Here is a 15,899-nt window from a genome sequence, read left to right as displayed (position 1 = left end):
GACGCCCTAACGCCATTTTCCCCAACGCCGGCGCTGCCTGGTGTACGTGGTTTTTTTCCACGCACACCAGGCAGCGCCGGTCTGCTAGCGCCGGCTAACGCCATTCAATAAATACGGCGCCCGCATGGCGCTTCAGAATGGCGTTAGCCGGCGCTAATCTTTTTGGCGCAAAACTGCGATAGAGCAGTTTTGCGTCAAAAAGTATAAATATGGCCCTTTGTGTGTAAAAAGAGAAATAACTCTCATTAATAAGTGAGGTATCATCCACTGGGGGACTACAAGTATTCTATTCTATTCTTGTTCTGCTGAATGAATAGAGGCATGCTAGCTAGTGCATCAGGCTCCTCTCTGCAGTCTGCAACAGGGGCACTTGCAATGGACAATTATCTTACTTTGATTCCAAAGGCCCTGTTCTTCTTCAAATGCCTTGCAATTGTACCCCGACTCCAAAGAGGCATGTGAATAATATACTTTGCACACGTCATGCATAAAATGCGGATAATAGATATTCTGTCTGCTGTAAGTAGATGGTGGAGAAAACGGTGCAGTGCAGTACAGGGAAAGGAACTGGACATATTAATTATATTGAGCACATTAACCACACGGTATCCCATCTGCAAAACATAAAATCAAAGGCACTTAATCCCACATCACTTCCTGGCCACACCCTCAAACACATATTTATTTCAAATAAATGAATTCTCCTGTCAGTAAGGAAAGGAAATTTGACTAACTCTACTGCAGGGTAAGTGAGAAGGAAAAGGCCAGGAAGGTAGAGGTTTTGCTATAGAATAGTGGAGTGTCACTCATCATCGTGTGCCTAAGCTTTGTCAGCCAGTGTAGTTGAAGGTTAACAAATGTAAAAAGGGAAAAATGTGAAGAGGCATAAATCCATTATCGAAACCATTAAATATATGGACCACTTGGCCAGAAAAATGTGGCATGTGCCAAGAATGGATTTTTCTTTTTTTTTTTTGGCAGGCTGGGACAGAAAATAGGAAAGAATAAATGAGTGAAGTACTAGGAGGTGACTGAGTGGGAACTGGGAGGGAAGGGAAACACCTTGTTTTTGTTTTGGTTTGCAGTGCAATGGAAACTTTGTACATGCTGCATTATTTGAAGTAGACTCACATTGCACAGCCAACACTGCTGAGCCAAATTTTCAACTGTGCTGCAGTTAGGTCATGGCTCATGGGTCGCCAAATGCCACGGGCAGGGAGGTCATCAATGATGGCTGGTGGGATATTCCTTGCTTAATAAATATAGTGGGTAAACTAGAAATAGTCAACTAAGCAAGAAGATTTACCACCGTCCCTCCATACTCTCCCTTCAACCCGGCACTGGTGGTCTGTGTGGCTACAAAAAACATTACATATTTTAGATCCAGCCATGCCTCCCCTTATTTTTATTTTTTTATAAACAAAATACAACTGCAATACATCAATACCGTTTAGTTGGTAGCATCTTGTCTTCGATCGAAAAAATATCACTTTGGGCATTTCGTTGGTTGACAATGTTAGAAAAGTCGGGTGGTCAAGCCAAACAAAAACATTTCTTAGTGGAGGGGCAGGGATATGATGATGACGGTGAGTCATTTGAAGTGCATTGAAGGGATAGAATAAATTGGTCAATGAAGGACATATGGTTTTGGTTTGCAAATGCAAAGGGACTGTCCTCATACTACTTTTCTGCCATGCTGCACTGTCATCGAATCTGCTGGTATACTGAATAATATGGGGGGGTCACCATAATCGTGGCTACTCTATCGTCATTTTACCGTTTGAGCATGAGCAAAAAAAAAGGAAGTCTTCTCAACAAACAAGGGTAGGATAGCTTGCTTGGGTCTGCAAACTCTGCAATCTTCACAGAAAAATACCTAATCTATTCTCAGTCTTACAGTACCAGTCCACAGCATACATAAGGTAAGGGAGAGGGAGAGCGTAGTAACAAAGTAGAAGAAAGCTACAGATTAGTACAGACAGGAGAAAGTCAGGTACAGAAACGAAGTATGGGAAAAAGTATAATGCAGGGATAACAAAAATTAACAAACATTAAATAGAAAGAAGAGGATTTGAAACAAAGATTCACAGTATAAAAAACAAGGAAACATTCTAAATGGGGAAAGGTAAAAGTTAGGGGAATAAATAATATTAACAGGAGAACTTAATGGGGTCAGCAGAGCCATCGGCCATGGTGCTGGTGGTGGCAGTGGTACTTCTACCCACTGCAGGACTGGTGATTGCAGCCTCGGCCTAACGCTCTTATGCCCTCTTTTTACCCTTGGGTTCTAATGTAAGAAATAAAGAAAATAACAAAAATAAAAAAGGGGTACAGTTCATCTAGAAAATACTAGAAAAGTAACGTATTGACATTGTACTTTTCTCAATCAGGTTGCCTATATTACTAGTATAGAGTTAATTTATTCCTAATTTCCTAAGCCCTATTCCAAATTTCCTACATTTGGAACTACTAATGCATTACAACATGTGATCTTTGCTTCTCACCCACCTTTGATGAGTCAACTCAGTTTCAGATTGGACTTTAACTAAGAGACTGACATCAATACACATCCCAGATAGAATGGAAATCCAAGCAGATTTCCTCAGTTGGTCTGACAGTGTCTCACAAATTCACGCTGGATAATGAAGTTTTAGATAACATTTTCAAAGACTGAGAAGAGTCTTCTGTAGATTTCTTTGCAACAGCAAAAACCAAAAAAACAAAGACTTCACATCCAGATTACTAGAAGGTTTCTCTAGAGAATGCATCTTAATAAATTGTCCAAGGTTTAGACCTTTCCACCAATTCCAGTAATTCTATCTATGAGACTGAAACTCTTAGAGCATCCAACAAAGATTATCCTAATAGTGCCAGGTTGCTGATACAGTGTTGGTAACTAGACTTACACCAAATGTTCACAGAACTACACAAGAGGCTTCATACACACCAGACTTAGGGACAAATCTGACCCTTGCATCATTGAGTGTGGCTGCATGGTTTCTAGAGACAGATTGTTCGGTCATTTAAATCTCCCACTGGCATGTATAGAGATATTGAAAGAAGCAAAACGTCCATCCACAAGGTTATGATACTCCTTGCAGTGGGTAAGGTCCTATATTTGATGTCAAGATAAAGGACACAATCCAATTTACTTTCAGAAGCAAATGATTTTGCCTTATTTGATTCATTTAGCCCAAGCATAGATTCATTATCTCTCAATAAAGGTTTATGTAGTCACTGTTATAGATTACAGAACATCTACAAATCAACAGTCATTTTTTAGACTGCCAACCGTCAAAGACTACCTACAAGGGCTTGAAGTGTTTCTTCCAATTAGACATCCTGCTCCACCATGACAGGTGAACATTGTTCTATAAAAGTTGATGAGCTTGCCATCTAAAGTGTCTAAAGACAGTTCTTTTTATTAGCTGTTACGGCCATTCCAATTATTAGGGTATTGCCGGCCCTATCTTTTGTAGAATAAAGCCCTGCACTGTTTTCCATTCTAACACAAGTGGTAATGGGAACCCGTCCTTCATTCCTCGAGAAAGAAGTTTCAGACCTTGATATTAACCAGAGTATTAATCTGGTTACTTTCTTTCATAATCCTTCAGACCTTCAGAATGTGCCCTACATTTTAGATATTTTAAGGGTTGGTTGTTTATGTCTGGATTAGACAAGGCATGGCCACATGCAAGCATTTGATAGCTAGACTGATAGCATAATGTAATACAGGCTACCATCAGTAAGCAAACAAACCTCCACCTGGCAAACCTAAGGCTTATCTCATTCTACCATAGAAAAGGCAGGTACTACAGCTTGAATCAGACCTATCCAAATAGCTGACATATGTAAAGCAGCTACATGAAAATCAGTACACACATTTACAAGACATTATTTCTGGGATCCGGACTAGATACTAGAAAAGCCAGGAAACCCACCGAAATATCTCCAAACAGAGTCTCTCTTTCACTGTATCATTCTATGTATGCTTAAACTTGGTGTTTTTCTGTATTTTCTTCCTGGTGCCCAGCAGCTGTTTTCTGAAGGAAGATATTAGCTTGCTATTCTTTTCTAGTGGTTATGACTATCAGTGAAGATCCTGCAATGCAGAAAAAAAAGTTACTCACTTGTAGTCCTGCTTAGGCTTTGTTTGAATTTTAATTGAAGTTCTAAACAATGCACCTCCTTCCCCGGCTGGGTAAAGCTGGGCATTGGAAAGATAATAAGAAATTTAAAAAATCTTGCTTACCTGATTTACTGTAAATCGAATTGTCTCTCTGAGCTAACAGCCAGTAGAGTGCGTTATGGGTAGAAAATCCTTCTGGTCTTGTTGAAACACAGGGTGCTTTTCTCACCTTTTAGTGAAACCCATTCAGGTTACATTCCTTCCCTTTTTTTTTTTACATTTTCACATGTTGCTGCATTTTAAATTCTACAGTTCATGCGTGAATCTGTTATTTCAGATTCATCATAATTTTATCAGGAGAAAAATTATCCCCTGACTGTCTATTACAGAGTGTGGCTCATCTTGAAGATGATGGGCACTGACACATCCTGGGTGATTTTCGTTTAAATGGACAGCACATCTATGAGAAGTGCTTTCGGGTCCATGCAGTTAGTGCAGAATTATTCTTGTGTTTATGACTTCAGATGTAGCACCTCACTTGGCTCCAAACACTGGTGTGAAATTAAAAAAAAAAAAAAGTCTAGGTCACATCGGGGCACAACTGCACAATTTCTTTTTCACACATGCAGATGCACAGAACTGGCTTCTGGCCGTTTTACACACAACTCTTCACCTATCTCGCACAAACAGATCCATAGGACTGATGAATCTTTGTCTGATACAATCCAGCTTCTCGTTCTCATTCTCAGTAAAATGTAATATCAGTGTTTGGGGTAAGGTATGGTGACCAATATGTGGCAAGGCACTTCATTACTCTGGCATGCTGAGTGAGTCAGGCTGAGGCGTGAATGAGGCAGACTGACAAACCCATTGGACAGGCATGCTAAACAGGTTCGGGCAACTCATAAATGTTTATTATTTAAGTCTATAGTCATCCACACTACTACTACTTTAGACGGTATTTGTATTTCCAATTCATTAAATTATGTCTTTTTCAAAGCTTTTGATATAATTTGTAAGAGTTAACAGATACAGCCAAAGTCAACACATACAGCCAACACGTGTTGTGACCAGCCATATCCTCAGCGCTGCAAAATGTCAGAAAACACTATTTAACACCACTTTAGAAGCACTGGTAGGGTTTCCTGTTAAAACTGATTATAACTGATAAAATATCACTAAATGGACTGTCTGCTTTTCAGTACAAACTGGAAAACAGTGGATTTTGTTGCACTTGCACTGCATTGTCACCAGAGGCTCCTAAAGCAGTAAGGGCACATTTTCCACTTTTGAGTACTTTACTGTTATGGATTCTCCCACCATAACTCATTTGGGCCATGGTAAGCCACTTAATATGACCATTCACAAAGTGCCCAGACCCCTGGACTTCCACAATCTACTTCCGCTTTTGCTTCAGGACCATGGTTCACCCCAAGACTTCAAATCAAAGTTCACTGCACAGTGCTTTTGGGGTTGAGAGGTTTGCAGCTGAACTGTGAGCAGGGTCTCAGTCCAAGGCATGAGGTACCACCATGATGCCATCCTACCTTGATGCCACCCTTCTTCAGTGTGCAGGATGGTGCTTTGCTTTCTGAAAGCTCAGGTGTCAAGATTGTGGCACCAAAGATAACTGTGCACACACACACACCTCTAAAATCAATGTTGGATAGTGATCTTCCTCTGGCGTCCCTGGGGTCTGCATTTCTCTGCTGGCAGGAAGCTACTTGTAAGAGGGTGGAAGATCTCTGATTAAGAGGGTATCATGGACTTTACTCTACTCCAGACTGACTATGGCCTTCCCTCTTTGTCATATTGACAATAACTAGCGATCTGCCATTGGGTAATGCAGCCCCATATACAACCTTACGCCAGCCGACTTCTTACACCATTTGATAAATGGCTCTTTACACGCCAATCTGACAAACTGATTTTCTCAGACATCTACACATTCCTACTCACTTGTATCAACCCCACAAAAACTCCAGCACAGGGTAGATGAGAACAGGAATGAGAGTGTGAATTCATCCCCCAGGAATGCATCCCCCAGCACTATGGTAGGACCTTTCTCTTACACCCATTGCAATTTCACCTGCAACACCTCAGATGCTGCTGCCACCACCTCCAAACAACTGATGCACGCCGCCAACACCCCACACCGTCTGCCATGCTCTTCAACATCTGATCCCTGGGGAAACCCTCCACTGAAATCTGGGACCTCCTCAACAGCAAAACACCCGACCTTCTCTTCCTGACAAACATGCCTCAACCTAACCTCCAACCCGGACATCGCCACAGCTTTCCTGCCTGTCTAGAAAATCAGACACCAGGACCAAACCCACAAACTAGGTGGAGGGCTCCCGATCATCTACAAAAACATGGTTGACTGCTCTACCTCCACAGACTCTGACACCAACCTCATGAAACACCTCCACTTCAAAATATGAACAGATTACAATGCCACCCTGAGGGGAACCCTCGCCTACTGTCCTCCGGGCACCATAGCAGAATTTTACAACCGTTCCAGACTTCATCGCTCCCCTGTCCATCAGATCAACCAATGAGATCCTCCTCTGGGACCTCAATTTCCATCTGGAAGACACCCCAGACCCCAACTCTGCGGCTCTCCTCAACAACCTCTGACTCACCCATCTCGTCCAAGGACCAGCCAACACAGGGCACACCCTCAACACTATTTTCTCTTTCAACAGCAAGATCACCACCACCTTCAGAACTCCATTCAAATGGTTCGACCATTACATTATAGATTTCAAGGTACCCGTCTACCAGGCCACCCCACCAGAAAAACCCAAAGCGCCATCAAGACACTGGGGCAAAATATCTGAAGAAAACAGGACCAAGACCCCACAGGAACGCCCATACACCCACACTGGGAGCCTCTATGTCAACACCAAGCTCTTCAATAAATGGCTCACCAACCGCATTGCATGATCCACATACAAAACCACCCTCAACCTCTACCACCAACAAGTACGAGATGCAAAGAAAAAGGCCCTAACTCTCAAACTCAAAGCTAGCCCCAACAACGCCAAACAACTCTTCACCACGGTCAAGGATTCCAGCATAACCTCATCCCATCCTAAGCACTCTGCAGCAACCTCTAAAAAGTTCTTCGAACAGAAAATTGTCAAGATATACAACACATTAGACCCACAGCCTACTGATACAAATGCCCAGTAGGACACCTCTCTCATTGCCAAACAGCAGCTAAGCAACTAGAAGCTCCTCTTGAATGAAGACACTGTCGTAGTTGGACTCTCGCTCCTAAGAGAGACTGCTGGTTTAGGGATGACAACACTTTTGTTTGTAGGTGACTAAGCCGCTCCTACTATAAAGTCTCAACTGTCAGCCCAGCCCTTCCAGCTCACAAGCAGTACCTCACCAAAAACCTACACAGTAAAAGGTGATTTCAGTAAAAGCTCGAGTGCTCATAAATGAAATAGGCAGGTAGGTGAGGAAAATAATTAAAAGGTTCTTGTAAGAGCTCATTTAAGGGCTGGGTACATAGAAGAGAATTAGGGGCAGAAAAGAATATAATTAAGAAAGACAACAGGAATGAGTGAGGAAAGGACAAAATTAAAAGGCCAATTTTATACACAAACTGGAAAATTACTACCCCCATGATTTTTTATGGTGAAAACATGGAAAAGCTGAAAACCACTACTTTTTATAATTTGTGAATGCACAGAAAAAAACACCAGAATTCACAAGAAATAGAAATTGAAAAGAGGAAAGTCTAAGCATAGGTTATATATAAAATTTACTATGCTTAATTTCCTTAAAAATATCTTAAAATCTTACACATGGATGAAACGCTGCGAAGCCGCTAACAATGCATTGCTATCTTCCCATTATTTATATCAGTGGTTCTCAACCTTTTGAGTTCTGGGTACCCCCACTTTATCATTACTGAAACACAGGGCACCCAATGAATCTTTATTAGAATACGGGGACCCAACACTGAGTCTTTCCTTGCAGGTGGGGACCAAGGCCTAAGCATTGTTGATGATTTGAACAGCAAAACAATACACAAAAATACAGAAACAAGTGTTCGGCAAACAAATACACAAATGATAACACATTTTATTTAATTGGGAAGCAAATATAAATTAAAAAAATTAATATGAATGATGGAGCTTTTCTAATTTCAATTGAAGCCACACATCGTCCATACTATATTCTGTTTGATGAAACCTGCACTGCTCCCACAAATCAATCTGAGGATACTAATTTAATTTTTAGCCTCCAATTCTGAATCCCTTGACATTTACAGTGTGTTTTAAATTTTTCAATTGTACATTTAGCCACTTGAGTTATAAACACTTTAATATCTGTTAATATTAATTTTCTAGGCAGTCACGGACCCCCTGAGCAGGCTTTGCGAACCCCCATTAGTTCCCGGACCACAGGTTGGGAACCACTGATCTATATGACTAGTTTTGAAGATTATATATGCAAATCCAGAATCTTATTCTGAACATGTTGTGTCCAGGTCTAACGTAAGATGCATTACATCTTTATCACTTGTTCTCATGATTAGCTTTGTATATTCAACTCTGTTAGGTTTCTTTTTAAAGGTCATATAATAATCTAATTCTAATAACAAATCTCATTCCAATGGTCTGGGCAATGTGAACAGTTTATGAGGCAAGTGAATTAGTAAATGAAAAGGAGAAACCAAGTATTGGGACATGACCCTTGAAGTGTTAGTGCAAAGTTTGAGTGAGTTGGGGGAGGCAGCTGAATAAGGCACTGCCATTGAGTACTGCTGATGATATGTATCAACATTTCTACTCTGTAGTATCTTACAGCCTATAGGTTGGGCTGTTATGTGGCATTGTCAATCTTTATGGTTTTGCCAGTGATTTATTTGGGGGAAGAGGAAGTTTTAGCCTATGCAGAACAGCATCAGCAAAAGCCACAACAAGCTACAGCAAAAATAAGCTTCAGCGTTGAGTGAGCACACCTCAACAGGTAAATGAATGATTCATGACAGTGGCCAATCTTTTATTTTTGAAATCTTTAGTTTACTGTTCTGTTGTACTAGGTGCCAATTCAGGAGTGGTTAATTAAAAAAAAAAAAAAAACACATAAACTCACTCTAGAGACTAACATTAGAAAAGTCAATAGGTTTCAGCTATGCAAGAGCTATTGGCTTTGTCAATGTGTTTAACCATTTTGTACACTAGTGTGGCTGCAGTCCAGCATAGCAAAAAGTTTATGGTGTAGAGGTGAGTGGTGTGGAGTGACATAGGTTGGAGTAGAATGACATAGATTGGAGTGATGTAGAGTGGAGGGCCATAAAGTGAAGAGGTTTGTAATGGCGTAGAGTGGATGAAAGTGTTGTGGAGTGGGTTAGAGTGTAATGGAGTCGAGGGTCATAGAGTGGAGGGGCATGGTGTAGAGTTTGGCATGGAGTGGATTGGTGTAGAGAGGAGTGCCATAGAGTGGAGCAGAATGGCACAATGTCTTGCAGAGTAGTGTGCTGTGCCGTAGAGAAGGGGGACATAGTGTGGATTGAAGTAGTGTGGAGTGGTATAGAGTGTTGTAGAGGGTCCTAGAGTGGCCAAGAGTGAAGTGTTGTAGAGTGGAATGGAGTAGAGTGTCAGAATAGAGTGGACTATAGTGAAGTGCCATGGAGCGGAGTAGAGTGTCATAGAGTGGAGGGTAGTAGAGTGGCACAGAATGGAGTGGCTCGGGCAGAATGAAGCAAATTGACATACAGTGTCGTGGAGTGGCATTCCATGCAGTGGCACAGAATGGAGTGGAATGGCCTAGAGTGAAGTGTCATAGAGTGCCTTTGAGAGTTCTAGAGTGGAGTGGCATAGAGTGTTGTTGAATTGCATAGAGTGGAGTGGAGTACAGTGTTGTGGAGTCGAGTGGCATACAGCGGAGTAATGTGTCATAGAGTGGAGTAGCGTAGAGTGGCGTAGCATAGAGGGGAGTGCCATAGAGTAAAGTGTCAGAGTGGAGTGGCATAGCATGGAGTGTCCTAGAGTAAAATGGTGTAGAGTGGCCTGGAGTGAAGTGGCGTAGAGTGTATTGACGTGCAATGGAGTAGAGTGCCTTAGTATAGAGGGGAGTAGAGTGGACTAGCATAGAATGGAGTTGCGTGGGGTGGACTATGCATGGTGTGGTGGGGCACTGTCATTACAGACAACATATTTTCAATTGAAATTACCATTATATTTGCACAGACCTCCAGTTTTACTCCAAAAACTGTACAGCGCTCAAACGATAATGTGTGTAATTGGCATCGCCAACTGTAATTGATATGTTTTGATCGTCTTAAAGTATTTGTTTTCACTACGCTTCAGAATTTAAAAAAAATTGTGACTTCCTAATTCTGAAATATTTGCACAGTTGACATACAGATATTTAAAATAGTTTGTGTGCTAGAAATAACATCTTGCCTACCTCCTCTCACATGGTTACCCTGTGCAGGATTGCCACATAAATCTGCTCACTTTGAAGTTAGAGCATGAAAAGTAAATGCCAAGCTCCCTCAAAAACAGTTTGTCATTTGACCTCTGTCTTTAAATGCACAGCAGATGTGACAAGAGCAAAATGTAAAGGTTTACAGAAAGCAAGCACTCGTGGAAACATACAAAGAGCGAGGGTGAACAGGCGATGCTCCACAGGATTAACAAAGACATGCTGGGCAGCCTAAAGCAATTAAAGCCAGCAAATAAAAATCAAGCAAATGTGAGTTACAAAACAGAAGGCAAATTGTAAGCAAGTGTGGAATGCATTCCCAGGGAAGCTTTCAGAATGTGCACAAGATGTCTTGGCAAACCAGACAGCTGTGCCCTCTTGTAGGCCTCAACCTAAAAAAGGAGTGGTCTGGTAACAAATTATAGTTATCAGACTCGCAGCTTCTTGGTGCAGTCAACCAAAATGTAAAGGACACACAAGACCACCTGTGTGTTGTCTCTGTTCCCTGTACCCCACAAAAAACAATAGTGGACTAGGTCAGCACGCTGGTATTCAGGTGCCCTAAATGGCAGTGGAATAGCAGAGTGCTGGCCTGGTCTCTTGTGTCCTGCATCATTGTGGGGGGACATATGGAAAGGGCCAGAGCACAACTGCTCTGGTGTTGCCTTCTAAAGTGCTAAGACGACATCGGAGCAGCTGTGAGTTCTGGAATTCTTTTGACCTTCCCCCTCTACCCCCGCTCTTGTGGAAAGTGAATGTGGTTGTATCAAAACTCCCTATAACATTTGGGCATTGTGGGGATGAGTTGCACATTTACTCTCTTGCTGTTGGTGAGGGCAGGGAGGGCCTTTTTCTCTTAGTTTTTGGGCAGGGTGACCAGGGCATTGTTATAATGCATCCTCCCCTGTATTCTGCCAGCACTGGAGAATTGGGGCCATTTTCCCACTCACTCTTGCCTCTCCCGCCCCCACCCATAGGCAAGGACTGGGAGGGAATTAAATAAGCTCTTCCTCACGCACGCACTGGGCAAGACAGGAGCCAGGGCCACCTATTCTCCCCCCTCAAGGCCAGAGAGAGTTAAAACATCCCAGACTCGCATGCAGACTGATGGGAGCTTGTAGCCCTTGCAAGGCCTGGAGAGACCAGAGCAGTGCGTCAGAAAGTCTTTCCCGCACTTATGTCACCATGAATTGACCAGCAGGCTGGGGAAAGAGATAAAACAAATTGACTTGGCCAAGGCATGCCAAATAAATATTAAATCATAGAGGGATGTCCTTTATGAGGTCCGTGCGCAGGGCAGCGCAGAAAGATTCTTGCTGCAACGTACTTTGCATTCTGTACTCTCCCCCTGTGCTAGTGCACAAATTGCTGCCTAGCCCCAACACAGGCACCCTTGCACCATGGTGCAAGGATGCCTGCGTTGCGGGGATGACAGTTTTGTGCAGAAATGGACACCTTCCTGCGCAAAAACAATCACAAGAGATGTTTTCCTCTTTCTATGTGTGCTGCATTCTTACGCCACCCCTGATGTGGCGTAGGAAACTAATGCAATCCCAGACTTGTAAATCTGGGAATTTGTCAGATTCCTTTGGGTTCCATGGGTGTTACATGGGAACAACTCAAGCAACACCCCTGGAACGACCCTTTCAGACAGTGTTATGCGTGAAAGGGGTCTATTTACTAGGCCATGAAAAGTCACACCAGGTGGATTGGAGTGGCCTTGTAAATATGGCCGGGCACACTGCCCCACTGGAGTGTTAAAAGAAAAATGATGCTCCAGTTTCGCAGTGTGCCACTAGAACCTCGTAAATGAGGCGCTCACTTTGCTGCTTTTTTGTTGTTTGGCTGTCCTAGCAATGTTGGTTAACATTGGGAGTTGCAGGTCTTGACATCGTTATATCCATTCCCTCAAAAGTTTTGTGCTTGCGCACTATTCTTTTTATGTTGTCAGTGATCTATATTTTTGTCTTTCGCCAACAAATTAAACATTATACATTCTCAGACAAGGGTACTGAGTGCTCATATTTTGCATGCATGATGTCACGGTATTCCACGCTGCAATGTGACAACGATCACTACAGAAGGCTCTTTTGGACAAAGGAACAGTAGAGAGGGTTCCTGTTTCGGAAGTGAGAAATGGGTATTAATCACATTTTTTTTCCTGTGTCAAAAGAAAGATGGAGGCCTTCATCCTAATTTAGATCTTTGTCTGCTAAAAGCCTTCATGGAGAGGGACACGTTCAAGATACTGATGCTGGCCCAGGTACCGTCTGCACTGGGTCATGGAGAATGGATGATAGCATTGAACCTGCATGATCCATCTTTTGATATTCCTGTCATGCAACCCTACAGGCATTACCTACTGTTCATTCTGGGCCAAAAGAATTTACAATTTGCAATGCTTCCTTTTGCCTTATCAGTGCCCATCAGGTGTTTCCAAAAGTGGTGACAGTAGTCACAGTGCATCTTTCTGGATACCATGAAGTTTCATGCCTTTCTCCAAAAGCAAAAAGTCTGGGACATTTGGGATATGATCCTGATGATTTAGCCCCTGCCCTGGATTTTAGTGAGGATGCTGTTGAGGTTACTGGGCCTCTTGGCCTCTTGTATCCTGCTAGCACAACACACCAGATGGCGCATGCAGGTTCTGCAGTTGAGTCTAAAGTCCCATTGGGCACAGCACCAGGGGAACCTCCTGAATTACATCTAAATTTCAGAGAACGTTGCAAAAAATCTGCAGTGGTGGCTACTAGACTGCAATTTAGTCATTAGCAGACTGCTCTTCTTACCCCCCATCCAGAGGTGACAGTTGTCATGGATGTATCATTACTGGGCTGGGGAGCCATCTGAGAGAGGTGGGAAGCAGAGGACTCTGCTCTCTGGCAGAAAACTGTCTCCACATACATTTGCTGGACCTTTTGGCCATCCACTTTGCATTGAAGGCCTTCTACTTTCCATCCAAGGGAGGCCCGTACATGGCTCATGGACAACACTACCACTATGTGTTATGGCAATAAACAGCAAAGTGGGTCATGGGTTGTTTGCCAGGAGGTTTGTGCATCTGGAAGTGGTTGACTCACCAGGTCATTTCTTCGGTCATGAACCACCTGGCAGGAATCTTTAAACACCAGGGCGGATGAACTTGGTCGCTGACGCTTAGTAGATCGAGGTTCCCTATTGCCAGGTATTTTCCAGCAATGGAGAGAACCCTGGCTTAATCTTTTCACCGCTGCCAAGAATGCACACTGTCATCATTTTTGCACACTAAACTTCTCAAGAAAGGTCTCTGTTGAAAACACATTATGTCTGAAGTGAAGCTCAGGACTCCTGTATGCCTTTCTACCTCTACTCCTCTCGAGCACTGAAGAAAACCAACCAAGATCATGCCATTCTAAACCGGGCCAAGAGGCTGTGGTATCCATAACTCATGGGCATGAGCATCTCCATTCAAGTCAATGCACAGTGTGAGGAAAACAGTTTATTATATGGTGTGGTTGTGAGGCTTCGCAATGTAATAAAATCACTACCTGAACAGGGTCCAGTCAGATTTGTTGAAAAACCTCAGCTCAACCCTAAGTAGCTGTGGCTCTGAGCAGTCAGGCTGTATCAAAGAAGAAGTATAAATCATTACGAAGTACAAGAACAGTTGAATAAGAAAGAAACAAGACACAATAAAATCGGACACTAATTCATAAAAATAGGCTGTATTTTTATCTTTAAAATTACACCTCAAAGACAAAAAGAAAATAATTTGAAGATTCCGGAGATATGAATTTTCAAAAGGACATTATAGCACTGTTTTTTCATTCAATGCAATAAATCATTGTAATGAACCATGCTCACGGTCAAACTTTGCAAACTATGGAAAACTTTTATAAGATTGTGAAATATTACTTAGGTCGGTAGTTGGCAACCAACTCCAGCAAGGAGCTGGTCACAGAGACCAATGAAGTCTAGGTGGACAGTTACCGCACGGTCAAAGTAAATTCAGTTCCATGATCTATTGGTGAACCGCCATAGACTTTAATGGAGTGGTCCTGATGCAAGGAATACAAAATGCTGATCCAGTGACAAAGGTCTTCCTGATACTACTCCCCAGTCCAAGGTAATTGTGGGGTGACTTTAGTCACAAGGCTCAATGTCCCTTTAAGTCTAGGTGAGGTCCAGCCACTGGTCTCCGGTTACAACAAAACCAACAGTTCCTTTTATCTGGTAATAACTTCTAACGTGGATGACCAAACTGCATTCCACAACTCCCAGATCCGGCAGACTTGGATGCAACTTTTAAGGGGCAGGACTTGGTCTCCCAGCCTTCCGATTGGCAGGCTGGGCGGTCAGGCGTTCTTGGTTACCAACTCATCAAGGTAGGGTTCTTCAGCTTTTGTGGCCCTGTAGCTGTAACAGGATGTCTGCAAACTGACTCTTGGAGCCCTCTTTTCGGTCCGGGAGTCAGGATGACTTTTCTTTAGAGAAAGGCACCATAGGCACAGTCAACTCTTTGCTAGCCCAAGGGGCCACAGATGCGGTTCAGTATTGGTGCAGCCTCCTTTGTTGGGTCTAGGGAACAACAAGGCTGTCTTTCATCACTCCAATCTTCAATACAGATGTGATCTGAGGTCTGGGTGCCAGGGGTGTCACTTTTGTGTGCAGTTAGTGTCTTTGGGGATGTGTCAGCTACTAGCCAATGAGCTTCCAGTTTCCTCCTGCCTAGTGGCTACTTCCTGTGAAGTGTGGCATCTAGCTATCACAGAATGCAGTACTCTGCCCCCTCCCAAGATGGCAAAAGCCTTCTCTATGTGTGTGGAGCTCCGTAGCCACCCCAGAGGTGTGCGTACCTGGGGATTATCTGCCATGGAGAACTGGTTTGACAATAGCTTCCCCCTCTTTTCTCTTGGTGTCAGCCATTTGCCAATCCCCTTTGAAGTGCACCTTTTGGACTTGCCACCCATTTTGGCATTCCTGCCAGGGAAAAGTCACAGTTCAATCAATGGCAGGCCTTTTGTCTTCCTTCCTGAGAGTCATTCATATCTCCCCCAGGAGCGCAGTAGGCTGCCTTGTGGCCAGCAGCTGTAAACAGTCACTGGCATAATTTGGGTTACAATGTGTCTACTTATTAAAGGTTCCCCTTGTGCAAAAGGTACATTAAATTCCACTTAAACTGGTGTTTTTCAATGATTACTTTGATACTTTGAAATATCCTGTATACTAGGGAATTATAAGTAAGTTAACGTATGCCAATTGTGGGTGAACCAATCAGACATATGCCATTTAAGGATCAGAGCACTGGCACTGATGTCTGTTTTAGCAGGCTTCAGTC

The sequence above is a fragment of the Pleurodeles waltl genome, chromosome 10 (genome assembly GCF_031143425.1).
Source record: "Pleurodeles waltl isolate 20211129_DDA chromosome 10, aPleWal1.hap1.20221129, whole genome shotgun sequence".
In the NCBI taxonomy this organism is placed as follows: Eukaryota; Metazoa; Chordata; class Amphibia; order Caudata; family Salamandridae; genus Pleurodeles; species Pleurodeles waltl.
The sequence above is the reverse complement of the archived record's forward strand: the minus strand, read 5'-3'. Positions refer to the sequence as shown.